Source organism: Rhinoraja longicauda, chromosome 14, assembly GCF_053455715.1.
Source record: "Rhinoraja longicauda isolate Sanriku21f chromosome 14, sRhiLon1.1, whole genome shotgun sequence".
Lineage (NCBI taxonomy): Eukaryota > Metazoa > Chordata > Chondrichthyes > Rajiformes > Arhynchobatidae > Rhinoraja > Rhinoraja longicauda.
The window spans coordinates 32,357,171-32,375,302 of record NC_135966.1 but is presented as its reverse complement, the minus strand read 5'-3'; the positions used below and the strand labels follow the sequence as shown (position 1 = coordinate 32,375,302).

General features: G+C 47.9%; 1 protein-coding gene across 1 annotated transcript in view; it reads right to left on the bottom strand.

Moving 5' to 3' along the window:
* LOC144599887 (platelet-derived growth factor receptor alpha-like) overlaps positions 1-5,888 on the bottom strand; it is a 32,431-nt gene extending 26,543 nt beyond the window's left edge. Inside the window, 1 exon segment of the mRNA XM_078411157.1 lies at positions 5,595-5,888. The gene's annotated coding sequence lies outside the window, so the exon portion shown is untranslated.
* Positions 5,889-18,132: the final 12,244 nt, after the last annotated feature.

Sequence of the window (18,132 nt, the reverse complement as noted above, 5' to 3'; positions counted from 1 at the left end):
AAACGTCACCCGTCCTTTTTCTCCACAGATGTTGCCTTACCCACCGAGTTACTCCAGCACTTTGTATCTTTTATTGCAAACTAGCATCTGCCGTTCCTTGTTTTTTTACAAATGGGTGAGTAGCAGAGACAAGGCAGATGCTGGTTTATACCGAAGATAGACACAAAGTGCTGGAGTAACTCAGCAGTTTAGGCAGCATCCAGCATCTGCAATTCTTTGTTCGCAAACTAAACTATGCTCTCTTGTTCAAGACCCTCTTCCCAATTGGAATTACTTGGAAAGGCCTTAATCACTTATTTATACAGCGGTCACGGTTCTTAAGATTGCATACTAATCTTGATGATTCATGATAATTAGAGGACGCTGTCTACAAATGGATAGCAGTCCGTCTAGACCCAAATGAAGGCTACAAATTACTTCCTGTGTCCCCACTGTAACTCTCCACTCCACTGAGATGAATCGAGGGTCAAAGGGCAGAGCAAGATGTCCATCGGGGAATGTTGCCGACCGGCCCGCTGCAGACTGCAGGAGTACGTGCTGAGGGACGCACTGAAGCTCAGTGCAGCCAACACCAAGGCTCTGTGGGGGAGGACCACAGTCTAGGGTCATTCCGCTGCTGGACATTGGGGGCGAGAGTCCGGAGAGGACGCCCCTCAAACAAGGGAAGGGATATCGCCCCGGGGGGCACATTTAGTTTAGTTTAGAGATAGAGCGATGAAACAGGCCCTTCGGCCCACCGAGACCGTGCTGACCAGCGATCCCCGCATACTAACACTATCCTACGCATTCGGGACAGTTTACAATTTTTTATTGAAGCCAATTAACCTACAAATCTGTACATCTGTGGAGTGTGGGAGGAAACTGGATCACCCGGAGAAAACCTACGCAGTCATAGAGAGAATGTACAAACTCCATACAGACAGCACCTGTAGTCAGGATCGAACCTGTGTCTATGGCGCTGTAAGGCAGTAACTCTACTGCTGTGCAACTGTGCTGCCACCAGGCAAAATGAGTGGCAAGGGTGCCGGGTATGATATTTCTGTGAACACTAACAAATACAAATCTAATAAATGTATGTGGAGCCACTGAGAATGTCAAAATAATCTTTGCACAATTCTTGTTTTGTAGATACAGTATATTTTACTCTGAATAATGTTTATTTTGTTGAACAAAAAATAGGATCCATTGATATTCCGCACACGCACGCTATCAATCACTAATTGTGCAGGAAGGAACTGCAGATGCTGGTTTAAACCGAAGTTAGATACAAAGTGCTGGAGTAACTCAGCGGGTCAGGCAGCATCTCTGGAGAAAAGGAATAGGTGACCTTTCCGGTAGAGATTCTTCTTCAGACATCTGAAGAAGGGTTCTGACCGGAACCATCACCTCTCCATGTTCTCCAGGGATGCTGCCTGACCCGCTGAGTTACTCCAGCACTCTGTGGCTGTCTTCGATCACTAATTTGTCATGTGACAGCGAGGGTCGAGGGTCGATCAGAGAGCCGGCTAGAAGTGCTGCAGATTTCACGCTGAATAGCTTTTCATTTCTCTTTATAACTTCACCCGAAAACTCAGACTGCTGGAGTCAGAGAGTGATACAGTGTGGAAACAGGCCCTTCGGCCCAACTTGCCCGCACCGCCCAACATGTCCCAGCTACACTAATCCCCCCCCATATCCCTTTAACCCTATCTTATCCGTGTACACGTCTAGATGTTTCTTCAACGTTGCGATAGTCCCTGCCTCAACTACCTACTCCGGCAGCTTGTTCCATGCACCCACCACTCTTTGTGCAAAAAACGTCACCGCACAGGTACCTGCCTTCCATCCTTAACCTTTGACACCTTTACTTCAATCTCCACTTTAAAAATATAAGAACTATCCATAAAATATATACCTACCGATGGTCTGCAGAGATGCTGCCTGACCTGCTGAGCCTGTTTTGTAAGCCAGCATCTGCAGTTCCTCGTTTCTACTTTCCTCCAGCTCTTTGTTTCTGCTCAAGGTTCCAGCATCATAAGTTTAGGTTTATTATCGTCACGTGTAGTGAGATACGATGAAATGTTTTGTTTTGCATGCTATCCAATAGCATCAGATAATACTGTACATAAATACAATCAGTGTGAAACTCAAGTACAATAGGTAGAGCAAAGGGGAAGATACAGAGTGCAGAATATAGTTATCAGCATTGTAGCGCATCAGTTCCAGAGACAAAGTCCAATGTCCACTATGGGGTAGAGGTGATCGGACAGTACTCTAACTTATGGAAGGGCTGTTCAGAAGCCTGATAACAGAGGGGTAGAAGCTGTTCCTGAGTCTGGTGGTGCAGCTTTCAAGCTTCTGTACCTTCTGCCAGCCGGGAGCGGGGAGAAGTAGGATTGACCGGGGTGGGACAGGGACAAGTCTTTGATGTTGGCTGCTTTCCCGAGGCAGCGTAAAGTGTAGATGGAGTCGATGGTGGGGAGTCCAGTCTGTGTGATGGATCTGCAGTCTCTTGTGTCTCTGGACTTGCTAATCAGTTGCTGTGTACTTCGTCTATCACAACCGTGAGAACAGGAGTCGAGCAGGATTCACTCCGTTTACACAAGACTTTTGTTCCCTGTCTCAGTTCAAATTCACAGGATGGCGGTTGGGAAATGTTCAGGGCAAATTGAAAGTTAATTTGTGGAAGTCCTTCACAGTGAATGTCAGGGCCCTGGGGAGTGTTGTAGAGCAGAGGGATCCAGTAGTGCAGGTATACATTTCCTTGAAAGTGGCGTCACAGGTAGATAGGGAGTGTTGTCGAGTAGAGGGATCTACGAGTACAGATACACAGTCCCCTGAAAGTGTCATCACAGGTAGACAGGGAGCATTATAGTAACTCAGCGGGTCAGGCAGGATCTCTGGAGAACATGGATAAATGGGTCTGATGAAAGGTCCCGACCCGAAATGTCACCTATCCATGTTCTCCAGAGATGCTAACTGATCCGCTCAGTTACTCCAGCACTTTGTGGTTTTTTTGGTACATCAGCATCTGCAGTTCCTTGTGTCTCCACCTATCACTCGCCAGGCTTTGTTTCACCCCACCCCTCTCTTCGAGCTTGCCCCCCCCCCCCCATTCCGACAGTCTGAAGATGGGTCCCGACCTGAAATGTCATCTAACCATGTTCTCCAGAGATGCTGCCTGAGCTGCTGAGTTACTGCAGCACTTTGTGTCCTCCTCATTGTTCAGCAGTTGTGGTGATAACGTGCCTTGACAAAGTGCCAGGGTCTATGGCGTCACTAGACTGTGGTCAGCAGTGGTCATCTCCTGGCCTGGGCCCCTTTGTTTCCAGCAGCAGTTATTAAGGACTGGGGGTTTTGGATGCCATCCAGTGCCTGCAGTCCAAACTCCAGGAATAATCTCCACCCAGACACCGGGAACCCAGTGCTGACCAAAGCAGTGGCTCCACCAGTCCCTGCACTCACCCTGTGGGTGATGTGAAACGCCAACCACTGGTGTAAAGGGAGAGGGGGGGAAGAGGGGGGGGAGAGAGGGAGGGGGGAGAGGGAGGGAGGAGGGGGGGAGGAGGGGGAGAGGGGGGAGAGGAGGGGAGGAAGAGGGAGAGAGAGGCAGGGGGGAAGAGGGGCAGAGGGGCAGGGGAAGAGAGAGAGAGGGGGGCAGGGGGGCAGGGAGAACCCTTGCCCCATTCATCCAGATAGTCACAGTCATAGTCACACTACATGGACACAGGCCCTTCGGCCCAACTTGCCCATACTGACCAACATGCCCCACTTACACTAGTCGCACCTGCCTGCGTTTGGCCAATATCCCTCTAAACCTTTTCTATCAATGTACCTGTCTAAATCTTAAACATTGCAATAGTACCTGCCTCAACTACCTCCTCTGGCAGCTCATTCCATACACCCACCACCCTATCTGTGAAAAAGTTACCCCTCACATTCCTATTAATTCTTCCCCCCCTCACCTTAAACCCTAAGTCCTCTGATTCTTGATTCCCCTACTCTGGGCAAGAGACTCTGTGGGTCTACCCCATCCATTTCTCTCATGATTTTGTACCCCTCAATAAGATCAGCTCATCCTCTTGCGCTCCAAGGGATAGAGTCCTAGCCTGCTTAATCTCTCCCTGTAGCTCAGGCCCTCGAGTCTTGGCAACAACCTCATAAATCTTTTCCTCATCCTTTCCAGGTTGAAAAACATCTTTCCCATAACATGGTGACCAAAACTGAAAATATAATAAATGTAGCCTTACCAATATTTTATATAACTGTAACATGACTTCCCAACTTCTACACTTAATACTCAGACAATAGACAATAGGTGCAGGAGGAGGCCATTCGGCCCTTCGAGCCAGCACCGCCATTCAATGTGATCATGGCTGATCATTCTGAATCAGTATCCCGTTCCTGCCTTCTCCCCATACCCCCTGACTCCGCTATCCTTAAGAGCCCTATCCAGCTCTCTCTTGAATGCATTCAGAGAATTGGCCTCCACTGCCTTCTGAGGCAGAGAATTCCACAGATTCACAACTCTCTGACTGAAAAAGTTTTTCCTCATCTCAGTTCTCAGTCCACACTTCAGACTGATGAAGGCACTGTAGAGTTGCTGCCTCACAGCGCCAGGGACCCGGGTTCGAGCCTGACTACGGGTGCTGTCTGTACGGAGTTTGTACGTTCTCTCTGTGACCGCACGGGTTTTCTTCGGGTGCTCTGGTTTCCTCCCACACTCCAAAGAAGTGCAGGTTTGTCGGTTAATTGGCTTCTGTAAATTATCTCTGGTGTGCAGGATAAAACTAGTGTACGGGGTGATCACTGGTTGGCATGGACTCGGTGGGCCGAAGGGCCTGTTTCCATAATGTATCTCCAAAGTCTAAAGTAAATTCCCCCCTTTCAGTTGAGATATCTACCACCCAAAGCCCAGAGGAAGGCCATTCAGTCCCACATGCCCATTCTAGCTCTTCACGTTCATGTCATAGGAGCAGAATTAGGCCACTCGGCCCATCGAATCTACTGCACCATTCAATCATGGCTGATCTATCTTACCCTCTGAACCCCATTCTCCTGCCTTCTCCCCAACATTTTTGATACCCTTACTAATCAAGAACCTTTCAATCTCCGCTTTAAAAATATCCAATGACTTGGCCTCCACCGCCATCTGTCTCTTGCCCAGAGAAGGGGAATTGAGAACAGGAGGGGCATAGGTTTAAGACGAAGGGGAAAGATGTAATGGGAACCTGAGGGGTAGCTTCTTCACACCGAGGGTGGAGGGCGAGCTGCCGGAGGAGGCAGCTGAGGCAGGGACTATCGCAACGTTCAAGAAGCAATTAGATAGGTACACGGATAGGACAGGTTCAGAGGGCAATGGGCGTAGATGGGACATGTTGGACATGTTGGGCTGAAGGGCCAGTTTCCACGTTTCGTTTTGAATCTGATTTCTTCTCCCGTCCTGGCTATTCAGACATTCCCACCACATCCTCCAGAAAGTTCACCCTCACCCCCACCCCCCCCCCCCCCAAAAACCTGGATGGGAGGCGGTGTGGGGGGCGAGCGGATCCCAGTGACATCGCCCCACTTAAAACAAAGCAGCAACTCAGAGTACAGATGACATTCAGTCTTACCTGGAGCGGCAGAGAGAGAGAGAGAGAGAGACCCTTTCCAAACGTCTTCAGGCGCGGTTCATTGAGCCAACTCTTTCTCAAATCCACTGGTGGTTTGGACGCGACGTCTGGGGAGGAGGCGAGTGGGGGGGTGGGAAGAGGAAATCAAAATCCCCAAACTCCAAGCAAAAAAGTAAACCCAGCAGACTGCTGCTGGCTCTCTGTTCAAAAACAAAACTTTTTTGTTTGTTTTTTGGAAAGGTTTGGCTCAGAGAGCCTGAGCTGCCTTGCTTCAAAACCGAGGTTCAGTTGGAAGACAATTAATCCCTCTCCACCCTGGCAGCCTGCCCGCCAGCCGTTCCCTCTCTCTTCCCTTGGGTGAAGCGTATGTGATTGTAGAAGAGATGTTGCGAATACGGGAGATCCCAGCCAAAAGCTGACACATTCAGCTCTCCAGCCCCTCGACAAGTCAAACCACCCCACCCCTTCCCCTCCCTTCCCTTCCTGTCCCGTCCCTTCCCTTCAATTCAATTCCTCTCTCCTCCTTTCAATTCCCCTCCCCTCCCCTCAATTCTCTTCTCTTCCCATCCCCTCTATTCCCCTCCCTTCCCCTCATTTCCCCTCCCCTCACTTCCTCTTCCCTCCCCTCAATTCTTCTCCTCTCCTCTCCCCTCCCCTCCTCTCCTCTCCTCTCCCCTCCCCTCAATTCCCCTCACCCTCTCCCCTCAATTCCCCTTCTGTCCCCTTCCCTCACCTCAATTCCCCTTCTGTCCCCTTCCCTCACCCTCTCCCCTCAATTCCCCTCAATAACCCCTCCACAAACCCACAGTGTGTCCCACTTACTCAACTCCACTCTCACACATACCGTGCCAAAAAAATAAATCACAGACCTCCCCTCCCCTCCCCTCCGTTTACCCATACCCGCACATCCAAGCTCACATATGGAACATATTCAAGGACTGACTATAAATTACCAAGCTAACCATAATTTTAACCCTGATATTGCCAAGAGATCTGGGCCTGGTTCTAATCCAACTACTCAGTTAACTACTCAGGAATTCAAGCTTAAAGGAGCCTTTAATTTTCTTTATTTGATTCTTTTTTTTTTGCCCCACATTTGTTCTTTTTCTATAAACCATGAGAAGAACAGCTCAGGTAAACTCTTTCCCAGAGTTGGGGAATCGAGAACCAGAGGACATAGGTTGAAGGTGAGGGGGGAGGGAGGGGGGGAGGGGGGGGGGGTGAGGGGGGGGGGGGGGGGAGATTTGATAGGAACCTGAGGGGTAACTATTTTACACAAAGCATGGTGGGTGTATGGAACCCAGAGGTGGTTAGTTGAAGCAGGTACTGTAACAACATTTAAAAAATATGTAGACAGGGACATGGATAAGAAAGATTTAGAGGGGTATGGGCCAAACGCAGGCAGGTGGGACTAGTCTAGACGGGACATGTTGGTCGGCGTGGGCAAGTTAGGCCGAAGGGCCTGTTTCCGTGCAGTGTGACTTTATGACTCCCTAGAACTCTAAATACAAACCTAAGAACTATAAGTCTGCAAACACAAGGAACCAGAGATGCTACCTGACCCATTGAGTTACTCCAACAATTGGTGTCTATCTAAGGAACTGCAGATGCTGGTTTACAAAAAAAGACACAAAGTGCTGGAGTAACTGAGCGGGTCAGGCAGCATCTCTGGAGAACATAGATAGGCGATGTTTCGGGTCAGGACCCCTCTTCAGACTGAGACTATATCCTGCATTCTGTATCTTACCCTTTGTACTTAAGTTTGGCTTGATTGTAATTATGTGTCGTGATATAAGGCTTGGTTTGGGTTTATTATTGTCACATGTATTGATGTACAGTGCTGTTTTGCATGCAATTCAAAAAGATCAAATATACCATACATAAATACACCGATCAGCCATAACATTAAAACCTGATGAGCCAAAACATTATGACCACCTGCCTAATATGCTGTTGGTCCTCCATGTGCAGCCCCATACGCAGCAGGGTGTGATGCACTGTGTATTGTGACACATTCCTCCCATGACCACCATTAAAATTTTCTGTGACTTGTGCCACAGTGACCTTCTGTCAGTTCGGACCAGACGGGATAGCCTTCGTTGCCCTCACGCATCGATGAGCCTTGGGTGCCCAACACCCTGTCGCCGGTTTGTGGTTTGTCCCTCCTCGGACCACTGTTGGTAGGTACTCACCACTGCTGACTGGAAGCACCCCACAAGCCTTGTCGTTTCAGAGATGCTCTGACCCAGTCGTTTGGCCATAACAATTTGGCCCATGTCAAAGTTGCTCAGGTCTTTACTCCTGCCCATTTCTCCTGCATCTAATGCATCAACTTCAAGAACTAACTGTTCGCTTGCTGCCTAATATATCCCACCCCTTGACAGGTGCCATTGTAACAAGATAATCAATGTTATTCACTTCGCCTGTCAGTGATCATAATGTTTTGGCTGATCGGTGTATAATCAGTTCAAACTCAAGTACAATAGGTAGAACAAAAGGAAGATACAGAGTGCAGAATATACTTCTCAGCATTGTAGCGCAACAGCTACAGAGACAAAGTCCAATGTTTGCAATGGGGTAAAGGTGAATCGGACAGTACCCTAGCTTATGGAAGGACCATTCAGAGGCCTGATAACAGAAGCTGTTCCTGAGTCTGGTGGTTTGCACTTTCAAGCTTCTGTACCTTCTGCTGGACAGGAAGCAGGGAGAAGTCTGTGATTAAGTTGGCTGCTTTTCCGAGGCATCGTGATGGAGTCGATGATAGGGAGTTTATTATCTGATCTGACTGGATAGCATGCAAAACAATGAGCCAAATCCAGATATATCAGGATGGCATGGTGGCTCAGCAGAAGAGTTGCAGCCTCAGGGCATCAGTGACCCAGGTCGATCCTGTCTACGGGTGCTGTCTGTACGGAGTTTGTACATTTGACAATAATAAACCTAAACCTAAAGTGAAAGCAGAAAATTCTCAGTGGGTGGGGCAGCATCTGTGGAGACAGATACCGAGTCAACGATTCTGGTCAGAGATAAGATCAAATTAGTGCAGATTGACTTGTCAGTGTAAATTGCCCAGTAGTGTGTCGGTGAGGGGTAGAATCTGCAGGCAGTAGATGGGAATGTGAGAGAATGGGGATGGGAATAAGGAATTGGCTTATTGTGATGAGTTGATCGATGGTCAGCATGGACTCGGTGGGCTGAAGGGCCCGTTTTCCTGGCTATAAATCTTTACACTTTAGACTTTAGAGATACAGTGGGAATACAGGCCCTTTGGCCCAGCGAATCCATGCCAACCAGCGATCACCCTGTGCACTAACACTATCCTACATATCAGGGACAATTGACAATCATTACCGAAGCCAATTAACCGATAAACCTGTACATCTTGGGAGTGTGGGAGGAAACCGGAGAACCGGAGAAAACCCACGCGGTCAAAGGGTGAACAAACAAACTCCGTACAACAGCACCGAGGTAAGGATGGAACCCGGTCTCTGGCGCTGTGAAGCAGCAACTGTACCGCTGTGCCACCGTGCCGCCCAAAATTTCTATGGTTCCAACTTTCTCCTCAGTGCACAAAACTCACAACTCTCGGACGGCAGTTCCCTCCGGGCGCTCCGGTTTCCTCCCACACTTCAAAGATGTACAGGTTTGTAGATTGATTGGCTTCGGTAAAATTGTAAATTATCCCTAGTGTGTGGGATAGTGCTAGTGTACAGGGTGATCGCTGGTCGGCATGGATTTGATGGGCCGAAGGGCCTGTTTCCACACTATATCTCTAAAGTCTAAAGTAAAGTCTAAACACAACACTAGCCTGAACTATTCACAAAATGCTGGAGTAACTCAGCAGGTCAGGCGGCATCTCGGGAGATGCTGCCTGACCTGCTGAGTTACTCCAGCATTTTGTGAATAAATCGATTTGTACCAGCATCTGCAGTTATTTTCTTATACTAGCCTGAACTATTTCCCTTCATTGTCCTGCTAATAACTCCAAAGATCTCCTTTGGCAGCATCCTCGTAAATCTTTTCCACACTCTTTCAAACTTTAATTTAGTTGAGTTAATTATCACGTGTACCGAGGTACGGCGAAAAACTTTTTGTTGAGTGCTGTCCAGTCAATGGAAAGACTATACATGATTACAATCAAGCTGATCACAGTGTACAGATACAGGATAAAGAGAATAACGTTTAGAGCAAGATAAAGTCCAATAAAGTCTGATTAAGGTTAGTCCGAGGGTCTCCAATGAGGTAGATTGGAGGGCAGGACTGATCTCTTGTTAATGATAGGACAGTTCAGTTGCCTGCTAACAGCTGGGAAGAAACTGTCCCTGAATCTGGAGGTGTATGTTTGCACATCTCTGTAACTTTTGGCTGATGGGAGAGGGGAGAAGAGGGAGTAACCGGGGTGAGACTGGTCCTTGATTATGCTGGTGGCCTTGCCGAGGCAGGGTGAATATATAGTGAGTAGAGTATTTCCAACATATTTTTGTTTTTTACTTTAGATTTCCAGCATCTGCAGTTTGTTATTGATTTTCGCTAAGAACTCAGGGTGCTCTGTAACCCATCCCAGCGAATGGTACCTTCTGCCGCCTGTTTTACATTAACCTTGTGGGTTTTCCTTGTTAATACTTTCCATGCACTCCTGCTTCCTGTTTATATCTCCAGTGTAAAACATTGGCAATTCCACTGCTCCCACTTTATTTTATTTTAGTTTAGTTTAGAAACACAGCATGGAAACAGGCCCTTCAGCCCACCTTGCCCATGCTGACCAGCGATCACCTGTTCACGCTATCCTACAGACTGGGGATGAGTTACAGAAGGCCAATTAACCTACAAACCCGTACGACTTGGGAGTGTGGGAGGAAACCGGAGCATCCGGACATTATACCCAGAAGGAGATTACAGAGAGTGGTGGACACTGCCCGGTCCATCACGGGTACTGACCTCCTCACCATTGAAGGGATTTACAAGAGACGCTGCCCCAAAAAGACAGCCAGCATCATCAGACCCACACCACCCTGGCCCCGCTCTCATCTCACTCCTGCCATCGGGAAGAAGGTAAGGGAGCCTGAAAATGGTAACGTCCAGGTTCAGGAACAGCTTCTTCCCAACAACCATCAGGCTCTTGAACACTACAACCTCCAAATAAGCTCTGACCTACATAAAATTGGGGACATTATTTTTGACAATTATGACATTTATAAGACATTTGGATAGATAAACAGATGAAGGGTTTAGAATGAAATGGGCCAAATGCAAGCAAATGGGATTAGCCAATGTACCACCTTGGTTGGCATGAACGAGATGGGCAAAGGGCCTGTTTCTGAGCTGCACAGCTCCACACCTCTAGTGTGTAGAATGTGGTGGTTAGCAAAAGGCTTCGGACGTTTGGCATGTCCCCAACAACTCTTACGAGCTTCACCAGATAACCTTAGAAAGCATTTCATCGGCATGGTTTGCGAACAGCTCCATCCAAGACTAAGAAATTGCAGAGTTGTGGACGTAGCCCAGACCATCACAGAAACCACCCTCCCCCTTCCATTGACTCCATCTACACTTTGAGCTGCCTCGGTAAGACCACCAGCATAATCAAGGTCCAGTCTCACCCCGGTCACACCCTCTTCTCCCCTCTCCTGCCAGGCAAGAGGTGCAGAAGTGTGAAAATGAACACCTCCAGATTCAGGGACAGCTTCTTCCCAGCTGTTATCACGCAACTGAACCATCCGATCACCAACTAGAGAGAGGCCCTAATCTACCATCTACCTCATTGGAGACACTTGAACTATCTTTGATTGGAATTTACTGGACTTCATCTTCACCAAACATCACCCTTTATCCTGTATCTGTACACTGTGTCTGTACAGGACACAATCACCGCCTGATTGTAATTATGTATAGTCTTTCTGCTGACTGGATAGCACGCCACAAAAAAGCTTTTCACTGTACCTTATTGCGCATGACACTAAACTAAACTAAGCTGAGCTAAGATAAACTAAACTATAGTAAATTACAATAAAACTAAACTAAACTTAACTAAGTCCAACATACCAACTACGTTCAGCGTGGACAAAATGGCTGAAGGGCCTGCTTGTGTGGCGTACAGCTCTACGACTCTGTGGTGTGGAACGTGGAAGCTAGTAGAAGTGATTGGCCTGACTGTGTGGCAGTCTGCAAGCTGTTTGCCCCCTCCCTCTCCCTCTCCCTCTCCCTTTCCTGGAGTGAATGCCGGACAGGTATCCGTGAGGCCGTGCCATTCCCAGTCACCGCCGGTGTTCCTGCCCGCTGAGCCGCGGTAAAAGTGCGGAGGTGTTGCCGGAGAGACACCGACCAGTGTCTGAGCCTTGGACAAGGCACCTTCTGTGAAACACTGGCACAAAATGACAGCACGCAGTGTGCTACAGGCTCTCAGCGCCTGTAAACCCTGCTGTCGGGAACCGGGCCAAGGCAAGTACGTGAGTCCCCGTCTGAATGGCAAGTCTGTGCCTCACTCACTCACTCACAAACCCTGCAAGGCAAGCATTTGGCCCACCACACCTTTGAACTCAGAGCTGCCGCACTACTGCAGGAACGGTGGCTCCAACTTCCAGCCTTTCTCCTTTAGCTTAGCTTAGCTTAGTTTAATTTAGTTTAGTTTAGTTTAGTTTCATTAGGTTTAGTTTAATTATGTTTAGTTTCATTAGGTTTTGTTTAATTATGTTTAGTTTCATTAGGTTTTGTTTAATTAGATTTAGTGTAGTTCAGTTTAGTTTATACACCATGTTCGGCATGGACATTGTGGGCCGAAGGGCCTGTTCCTGTGCTGTTCTTTTCAGTTTAGTTTAGTTATGTTTAGGCATCATGTACAGCATGGACACTGTGGGCCAAAGGGACTGTTCCTGTGCTGTTGAGTTTAGTTTAGTTATGTTTAGGCATCATGTACAGCATGGACATTGTGGGCCGAAGGGCCTGTTCCAATGCTGTTCTGTTCTATGCTCCAAATTCCAGCATCCCTGAAGTTCCTTGTGTCTCTAGGTCCCTTTGAGTTTAGTTTAGTTTCGAGGTACAGAGTGGAAATAGGCCCTTCAGCCCACAGAGTCTGCACCAACCAGCAATCACCCGTACGCTAGTTCTGTCCTACACACTAGGGGCAATTTACAGTTTACAGAAGCCAATTAACCTACAAACCCACAAGTCTTTGGAATGTAGGGGGGGAAACAAGCCCCCCTGAGAAACCCATGTGGTGACAGGCAGAACGTGCAAACTCCGTACAGACAGCCAGCCAGACAAAGCCACCAAGTGATACAGGGGCGGCACAGTGGCACAGCGATAGAGTTGTTGCTTTACAGTGCTGGACACCCGGGTTCGATCCTGACTACAGTGCTGTCTATACAGAGATTATATGTTCTTCCTGTGACCACATGGGTTTTCTCTGGGTGCTCCGGTTTCCTCCCACACTCCAAAGACGTGCAGGTTTGTAGGTTAATTGGCATCGATAAATAAATTGTAAATAGTCCCTAGTGTGTAGGATAGTGCTAGTGCACGGATCGCTGGTCGGTGGGCCGAAGGGCCCGTTTTAATGCTGTATCTCTAAAGTCTAAACGTGTGGAAGGTTTTTGGTTGGCAAATGGTTGGACAAAGGCCAGAGATAAAAAGACTGAAGGTGTGAGATTAGGGTAGAAGGGAAAGGGGAGTCTGGGACCAGCGTACACAGCCCCAAATAAAAGGACATACCTTTTGAAAGGAGATGAGAAGGAATTTCTTTAGCCACAGGGTGGTGAATCTGTGGAATTTACCCTGTCTAAAAACTGTTACAATTGTTTCGTTTCGTTGGGTTGCTGTTAATTACTTAAATTATTGCATCGTATGGGAGGCGCATTCCCAATCTCGTTGTACCCCTGGGTACAATGACAATAAAGATATATTGTATTGTATTGTATTGTATTGTATTCATTGCCATAGATGGTGGTGGAGGCCGTGTTGGGTATTTATAAAGTGGATATTGACAGATTCTTGATTAGTACGGGTGTCAGGGGTTACGGGGAGAAGGCAGGAGAATGGGGTTGAGAGGGAAAAATAGATCAGCCATGATTGAATGGCGCAGTGGACTTGATGGGTGGAATGGCCTAATTTCTGCTCCTGTGTATTACAGTCTAAGGGTTGCGACCTGTGAAGCTAGAGGAAGGAATGTAGATGGAAGGGGAGGGGGAGGGGTAGGGGGCGGGGGAGGGGGAGGGGGAGGGGGGGGGAGGGGGGGGGGGTGGAGGGGAGAAATAGGTATGTGTCCAGGTGGAGCACTGGGGAGAGGAATACAGGCGAGGAGGGGTGTGATAGGCAGATGACTGGACAAAGTCCAGATATGAAAAGGCAGGTGTGAGGTAAGGAGAGAAGAGGTGCTGGTGGTGAATACAGGCGAGGGGGTGGGGGGTTGGACAGTCACAAAGTGTTGGAGTAAGTCAGTGGGTCAGGCAGCATCTCTGGAGAAAAGGATGGGTGACGTTTCAGGTTGAGACCCGTCTTCAGACTGAAAGACGAGGGCAGGGAACTGGAGGTCGGAAAAGGCCAGAACAAAGTAGGGTCGGCAACAGATGACCAAGGAAGAGTGGAGCCCATAATGGCCCATCGTTGGCTGGGGAAGAGGTGGTAATGAAGGGACACAAGGGTGTGAACAGTGGAACTGGTTGGACGATGAAGGTGGTGGAGGGATGAGGGGGAGGGATGGAATGCAAGGTTTGGCATTGATAGGCTGATGGTTGGTCAGAGGCTCGAGATGATTGTGGTGGCTGGCGGATGTCTGACTTGCTGATGGTGGAGTGAGTGAGCGACCAAGATATTTCTTTTCAATCAAAACGGAATTTATTCAATTATTTACAATAATACTTACACAACAAACAATAACAAAACACACACCACCACAGTACTAAATTGACAGGTATTCCTTAAACCTAAACATCAAATGACTCTATTACATCCCCGATCCAGGATAGAGCCAATCCCCCTCCATGGTGCCCATGAACACCGTGTTCATTCTCCGAGGACACCGGGCATGAGCGTAACCCCGGAAAAGGGGCAGGCAGTCGGATTGGGCGGAGCCCTCTTCTGCCTGGCGCCGTGACTCATGGATGGCCAGCTTGGCCAGGCCCAGGAGCAAACCAACCAGGACATCCCCTTCTCTACCCACTCCCCAACGCACACGGTGCCCAAAGATGTGGATGGTGGGTGTGAAGTGCAGCCAGAAAGCGAGGAGCAGCCCCTCAAGATACTCAGACAGGGGCAGCAAGATCTTTGGGCCCAGGCAATAACAGGAAGTGTTGATGTTGACTGTCTCCCACTTGGCTTAACCTTCTGTGGGCCGTTCTGCACACTCCTACACAACATGTCTGGCCGGGTCTGGAATGTAAACCAGGCACCGGCAGTGTTTACATTCCCAGTCCTCACCACATCTCACAAGGCCAGAACTGAGATCTGGTCAGCAAGGATTGCAGGGACTAGTCTCAGCGGCCAGACTTGTGGATGTGGAGGAGGTGCAGGGAAGTGCATCATATGCAGACAGAGGAGGCTGGTTTATCTCGGCATCGTGTTCAGCAAGGACATTGTGGGCTGAATGGCCTGATCCTGTGCTGTACTGTCTTTAGACTATACTTGTTTAGACTTTAGAGATACAATGTGGAAACAGGCCCTTCGTCACAATGAGTCCATGCCGACCAGACTCCCCGCCATCGACTCCATCTGCAATTAACGCTACCATGGAAAGAGCAGCCAACATAATCAAAGACTTATCCCTGTCCCACCCCGGTCATTCGTCCTTCTCCCGCTCCCGTCCGGCAGAAGGTACAGAAGCTTGAAAGCGCGCACCACCGGACTCAGGAACAGCTTCTTCCCCTCTGTTATTAGGTTTCTGAATGGTCCTTCCATAAGCTCGGGTACTGTCCGATTCACCTCGACCGCATTGTGGACATTGGACTTGTCTCTGGAACTGATGCGCTACAATGCTGAGAACTATATTCTGCTCTCTGTATCTTCCCCTTTGCTCTGCCTATTGTACCTGAATTTGACTTGATTTTATTTATGTATAGTATTGTCTGATCTGATTGGATAACTTGCAAAACCAAACAGTTCACCATATTTCTGTACACGTGAGAATAATAAGACCAAGCCTCAACCTACATGGTTTACTCTGTGAGCTTCATGCAAACAAAGAATTTTATTTGACTCTGGTATATAAGACATTAAATTAATCTGCAACCTTAAATAAATCTGGAAAGAAATGTTAATCTCAATAAAGATGACCATGAAACATTCGGATTGTGGGAGAACATCTGGTTCACAATGTTCTTTTGGGAAAGAATATTGAAACGTAAGCACTTGGTGAAAATGCGGCTGATTTAGTTTAGTTTGGTTTAGGTTATTATTGGTATAATGGGATGGTATATTTGGCCACGTCTCAAAACAGAACAAGAAATTCTTACTTGCAAGTAACACAACAAAATATGTAAACATAGTTCTCAATAGGCACCACAATAACTGCATGAAGAAGATCAATATATTTATATATCTATATACTAAAACTCTCGTTTGTTATCTTGTTTGTGACTGAACTTCAGCCAAACCGGTACACGATAGCGCGACAATTTTATGCCCACCTTACTCACCATTGTCACTTTAGTGATAATGCACATCGTTTTATTGAAATCGGTGTTATATTTTTTAAGTTATTCACATTTTAAAGTTTAAAAGGGGGGGAGGGGAGGAGGGATGAGGGAGGAGGGAAGGGGGAGTGGGGGAGTGGGGGAGAGGGGAGAGGGGGTTGAGGAGAGAGGGGAGGGGTGGGGAGGACAGGGTGCTGCACCAATGCAGGAGAGGTTTGGGCGCAACGGGTCCACTTTGTCTATTATATATATATATATATATATAAAACAACAACAAATAACATACTGCAACGATTGTTGTGAATGGTAGTAGATCCACTTCTGGGATAGCACACAGAGAGTCTCAGAGAGTCTCCACGTTCCGGCGCGATGCAGCAACTTTAGAGTTTAGTTTAACTTTAGTTTATTGTCACGAGTACCGAGGAACAATGAAAAGCTTTTGCTGCGTGCATACTAGTCAGCAGAAAGACCATATACGATTACAATCAAGCCAACCACAGTATACAGCTACAGGATAAATGGAATAACATTTAGCGCAAGTCCAGTAAAGTCCGATTAAAGACAGTCCGAGGGTCTCCAATGAGGTAGATGGGAGGTCAGGACCGCTCTCTAGTTGGTGATAGGATGGTTCAGTTGCCTGATAACAGCTGGGAAGCAACTGTTCTTGATTCTGGAGGTGTGCGTTTTCATACTTCTGTACCTCTTGCCTGATGGGAGAGGGATTGAGTGGCTGGGATGAGACTGGTCCTTGAATATACTGATGTCTGAAGAAGGGTCTCGACCCGAAACGTTACCCATTCCTTCTCTCCTGAGATGCTGCCTGACCCGCTGAGTTACTCCAGCATTTCGTGATACCTTCCATCTAAGCTAGTCCCATTTGCCTGTGTTTGACCCACATCCCTCTGAAAATATCGTCCAAATCTGGCTCAAGAATTGATGCAATTGCCTTGGGTCTGATGTGCTACATGCGAGAACTATGTTCTTCACCCTGTAGCTTCCCCTTTGCTCTACATATCGTAGAGTCAAAGAATCACACAGCAAAGAAATAGGTCTGCTGCCTAACTGGTCCCTGCTGACCAAGATGCCCCATCTACACAGGTACCACCTTCCTGCGTTTGCCCATATCCCTCTAAACCTATCCTATCCATGAACAGTACCTGTCCAAATATCTTTTAAATGTTGTTATAGTACCTGCCCCAACTACTTCCTCTGGCAGCTCGTTCCAAACACCCATCACCCTCTGTGTGAAAACATTGCCCCTCAGGTTCCTGTTAAATATTTCCCTTCTCACTTCCAACCCCAATCTACAATACAATACAATACAATATATCTTTATTGTCATTGTGCCCAGGGGTACAACGAGATTGGGAATGCGCCTCCCATACGATGCAATAATTTAAGTAATTTATGTCCTCTGGTTCTTGATTCCCCCACTCTGGGTAAAAGACTGTGCTTTTAATGTTATCCCACTTTCTCATCCACTCCCTACGCACTAGGGGCAATTTACAGAGGGCCAATTAAAGTACAAACCTGCACATCTTTGGGACATGGGAGGAAACCGGAGCACCCGGAGGAAGCCCATGTGGTCACAGGGAGAACATGCAAACTCCACACACACACACACACACACCCACACACGCACACACACACACACAAAGACACACACACACACACACACACACACACACACACACACACACACACACACACACACACACACACACACACACACACACACACACACACACACACACACACACAGACACCCATAAACACGTGCGCGCGCACACACACACACACACACACACACACACACACACACACACACACACACACACACACACACACACACACACACACACATGCATCTCACACTCACACTCACAGGCACACAGCAGCACCCGAGGTCTCTGGTGTTG